Here is a 5466-nt window from a genome sequence, read left to right on the forward strand (position 1 = left end):
TATATATTTGAAAAGCCTACAAGACTAGGTGAAAGCGCTAATTTACAAAACATGTGACATATGAATAAAAATCTGTAAATATACAACCATCCAGACATCTTAGTACCTGATTATTATTTTTTCTAATATATAATTCCTGTACATCACCTCCAAACCTTCCTATATATATATATATATATATATATATATATAGCGGGGTGGGGTACAATGAGGAGTTTTACTGCATTTTTGATTTTGAAAAGAAATATATTTTTTTTAAATGTTCACAACCTTACAAAAACAATGACCTTCTCTAAATGCATTTCAAAACATTATAACATAATCTGAACCCTATTTCTGAACATTATCACGTTCTTTATGAGCATATCAAAGACAAATTTAGGTGGGGCAAATTGAGTAAGCCAAGATACGGTAAATTTTTCTCTTCAATTCTCCAGAATTATATTTGGAAAAAGACTCATACACACCAATATCCGTCGTTAAATCAGAAATGCTGCAAAAGTTTTAAAATCTAGGACAAATGAAAGAGGGTCAAGGGAAAGTGGCACATGATATAAAATTAACGAAACTCGACTAAATCATAAAAACTCAACATAAAATATTCTCTATAGCTTCTTTACAATCTGCTAGAGTGGCTCTCTTCCCGCTATATTCACGCACGATGCAGTTAAAGAGAAGAAATTACTGAAATTAGTAATGGCTCATTTTACACCATTTTAGACATCATTTTTTAAAATTTGAAAATTACCAAATTAGACATTAGTGTAGGAAGAAATTGACTTGAGATCCAACAGAGAAAAGAATATTGATTGTTCAATACCAAAAAAAATCCAGATAATTTGTTAACAATTACAATCGGGAGAAATTTGAGGAAAAATCTCTTGAAAAAAGAATTCATTTTAACATATGTTTCAAACTCTCTCGACTTCAACAACAGCAACAACTATGCTGGCCAATTTTCACTCCCAAAGATGATACAGCACTTGCAAAGAAGCGGTTTCAAACAGGCAGAAAGAAAATAGGAAGTCAAATGTTGCTTCAAAGATGATACAATAATTTCAATGCAAAGATTTCAAATGAGTAGGGAGAAAATGGCAAGAAATCAGGAATTACTCATTTTACCCCGGTTACTAATTTGCACACACACACACACACACACACACACACACAAGCTGAGTATTCCTTCGTTGCCGAGTAATTTTCACAATCATCCCGTCTTTTTATATATCTGGATGGTCAAGGTTTCAAAGCTCAATCGGATATCAGACAAAATGCCGCACACATTAGACCGGATATCTTGCATATCGGTCCCAGCTCTTTGTGTTCTGAGTTCAAATTCCCACACAGTCTTCTGAGGTGGCAGACTAAAACCATCGGCCGCTTTAACATACCCTCTTGGATACCTTTAGCCGAATCCCCTGCCGGGGCCTCTTGGAACTTTAGGTGTTTTTCCCTCAATAAACACTCACAATGCCCGGTCTGGGAATCGAAGCCGCGATCCTACAACCGCGAATCCGCTGCCCTAAGCACTGGGCCATTGCACCTCCAATGTAGGAAGTAGGTGTCAGAGCAAGGTGTCAAAGCATGTTAAATCACATAATTGCTAATATGACATTATTTATACAACTGTGCGCAACATAGTATAGCAATAAGCTTGAGCATCCGTTTATTTGTGATGATATATGATGATATAAAGATATATGATGATATAAAGTTTCGTTTCTGATCTGTCCTCTCTATAATTCTTTCCAAATTTGACACGAGGACAGCTATTTTGTGGAGGGATATAAGTCGATTACATCGACCCCACTACTCAAAGAGTACTTCCTTTATCATCCCCGAATGGATGAAAGACAAATTCGACCTCGACGGCATTCGAACAAGGAACATAAAAGTGGAAGAAATGCCGCTAAGCATTTTGTCCGGCTAGTTGGCCACTCTATTTGTTCTCACTATAATAATGCTTTGTTTGGAACGGGGTATACTTGCTGTGTCATGTGATTCTACTTGATAACCACGTGAGCCAGCGATCTTCAAACTGATACATACCACCCTCACTTAATCCTCACGGCAAAAAATATTAGTTTCAAATTTTGGTACAAGACCAGAAATTTCGTGGGGAAGTGGTAAGTCGATTGCATCAACTAGTACTTATTTCATCAACCCCGATGAAATAAGTGCTCAACCATGAAAGGATGGATGAAATGCCGCCAAGTATTTTTTCCCGGCGTGCTAACAGTTCTGCCAGCTCGCCGTCCTTCACCACATAAAATATATGTGAAACGTTTTGATCCGCCATTCATTATAAACGAGAAAACGAATTAGAGTCTGCATCCATGAAATGCTTCTCTAAATATAGGCCCCTCTGATTTCTTAAAATTATGACTAAAAAAAAGTCTTAGTTCTATTAAATTGGGAAATTTGTCTGCCATTTTTTTTTTCAAACCTCACAGCCTTTCTTTATGGTAACCACTAACGTGAATGATGCTCGGAAGCGTGACTGGGAGCTCAATGGAGGAATGACTTGTCTATGGGGTTAAATAAAGGTTCAGAGTAGTAAAGGCGTTTGCGATAATAGTTATACTATAGTATTACTTGGCTGGATACAGCAAACAGAAAGAGCGAGAGAGACTGCAATAAACAGACTTAGACAATGATTACTTATCAGACTTGTTATAATAGCAACGAGGCTTGGGATGAACTAATTGATGACAAAGACAAATTAGCATTGTATGAATGCTAAATCATCATAATAAACAGCGGACTTGTCATAACTCATTTGCAGGAAAGATTTAGTTTTAATGCGTAAAGTACAATACTGCTATTTCCTGTTATAGTTTGCTAGTCTACACTTTAAAACAACCAGCGTTAGTATTATCAAATGAAGTGATGATATGCATATATATATATATATATATATAACGAACTAGCAGAATCGTTACCACGCTGAGAAAAATGCTTAGCGATATTTGGTCCGTCCTTACGTTCTGAGTTCAAATTCCACCGAGGTCAACTTTGCTTCTAGCCTTTCGAGGATGAAAGCAAAGTTGAGCAATGGGGTCGATGTAATCGACTTAACCTCTCCCCTAAACTTGCTGGCTTTGCGTCAAAATTTGAAACATAGATATATATATAAACATCCAAATTGAGGGGATGGAACGGGTATAGTGCTGACTAGCTAGCTGATCCTCTGATGTAATAATTACTCAACGAGCAGTACGCAACTTAGCTAATCCCCAGGCCGAGAATAACTTAATTAAATGAAGGTTACATTGTCGCTTGGGATTTCCAATTTTACGTATATTATAACTAATGAAATATTTCATGTATTATAAAACAAATGAGTTAAAAACTGTTTGGTATGTGTCACAGCGCCTTCGTCTTTTTTTATGTGCTCGCTCCCACAAACTTTAGATCATGGCTACGCCTATGCAGGCACTTACAACTGTAATCGGATCTATTCGGTATATACACTCCCCTTTCAAATTCTGGATTCGTTCCAATGTAAAGAAATCAATAGATTTCCTGTGTTATCCAAGACCCCTACTTTTAACAGTTACTGTATAAATATCCCAGTATTTTTATCGTCTGTTGAACGGTCCCTTCTAAGCATCATTGTTGTAAATCAATAAGCACACAAATCTTACAGTCTGATCTTAATTCCTACTAAATCAATAGATTCGTTGAGTTCCAGTGAAAATAGTTGTCTGTCATTTGGAATTTTCGCCTTTGTTAAAATGAAATAAAATAAATGGCGTTCTTTCGGAGAAAGTTTCCGCAAAATTTCCGTAAAAATTTTTTGTTTCTCTTTTTTTTTTTTTTTCCAGCTCGAAGCAAAATGCCAAAGATAGACAACACGCTGCAAACCTGCAGCACTTTCCTTGCTTGAAGATTTTGCAGCAGAACTTACGCACCAAACATAGGAAGAATCAGCCATGAGAGAAGCTGCAGGAAGAAGACTACGAGGACCTAATTAAGACATTCTCCACTGCTTAGACCGTCTGTCAAAACGTAAAAAGCCATGTGTATGTATGTATGTGTGTATGCATGTATATTTATATATGTATGTATGTATGTATGTATGTATGTATGTATGTATGTACTCTTTTACTTGTTTCAGTCATTTGACTGCGGCCATGCTGGAGCACTGCCTTTAGTCGAGAAAAATCGACCCCAGGACTTATTCTTTATAAGCCCAGTTCTTATTTTATCGGTCTCTTTTTGCCGAACCGCTAAGTTACGTGGACGTAAACACACCACCATCGGTTGTCAAGCGATGTTGGTGGGACAAACACAGACACACAAACACATACACATACATATATATAGGAAATTATGAGAAAAGTGACTACGGAGGTCCATAGCATTCTAGAGAAGGCGTTCCAGAGGTGTTACCAACAACGGCAGATCCGCTGGGAGAAGTGTGTGAACTACCAAAAGGAGAATTTTAAGGGCGATTAAATAAAATTTGTGAAATGCACAATTTTTTTTTTCAAGCCCAAAGGTCGGATACGTTTTGAACGCACTCCCTATTACAGGTAACGTTTCAAATTTGACTTTTTTTTTTGTCTCAGATGAAACTATCTCATCCCACTTTCATTCTTCCACCTTAACCCCTACATAGGCACCAGACCACACATTTTAGATAAACATGAGTATTTCCTATTTTGTAAGTTTTTACTTTCTTTTTTTACATCCAATAGCAAAGACCCATTAGTGAGATACGAGGGGGTACTGAAAAGTTTCTGGGTTTAAGGGTCTTGCGAAAGGCCTGGCTGGAGGTCCAACCTTCCGAGTTCTTTTACGGGGCTTAGGAAAACCGAAGGACCGCTGCAATCAGTGTACGGATCTGAGAGAGGAATATGTTGAATAAAATCATAATTAACTGATCCCCCTATATTTTCATTTATCCAAAGCCAGGAACCTTTCAGCACCACCTCGTAGCTTATGACCATACGGGAATCTTTACAAAGGTGGCGCATTAGCAGAGTCGTTAGAACGCTGAATAAAATGCCAAGCAGTATTTGTTCTGATTCTCCACATTCTGGTTTCAGACCCCTCCGACATCTGCTATCTTGCTTTTTATTCTTTCAGAGTCGATGATAAAGAAAAGGAGGTTGGGGCCATTGGTCTCCAGTGTGTTTGGTATGAGGAGACGGCGTCATTCAGCCTCTTTTTCAGCCTAGCCTTTTTTTTATGTCATGAGAGAAGGTTGTGTAGCCGAATGACGTCGTGTGCCAATCCCGAAGGATTACCAAAAGGAGTGGACTTTCAGAATAACTATCCCACAGAAATTGGAAATTCTCCGTTCTTGGTCGGAATTTTTACAATTTTTTAAAGAATTTCTGACTGCACCCCCTCCCCCATCATCTGCATCATTATCATCACCATCATCATCATGGCATTCGCAACAGTACCCACCACTAAAATTTGTTTAGTTTCGGGGATTTTTTAGGGTTTTTTTGT

General features: G+C 37.7%; 1 long non-coding RNA gene across 1 annotated transcript in view; it reads right to left on the reverse strand.

Annotated features, from left to right (window-relative positions):
* The window catches only part of LOC106870135 (uncharacterized), a 20031-nt gene that overhangs the window by 13676 nt on the left and 889 nt on the right, over positions 1-5466 (reverse strand). The gene's annotated exons all lie outside the window — the stretch shown is intronic.

Source organism: Octopus bimaculoides, chromosome 12 (genome assembly GCF_001194135.2).
Source record: "Octopus bimaculoides isolate UCB-OBI-ISO-001 chromosome 12, ASM119413v2, whole genome shotgun sequence".
NCBI lineage: Eukaryota > Metazoa > Mollusca > Cephalopoda > Octopoda > Octopodidae > Octopus > Octopus bimaculoides.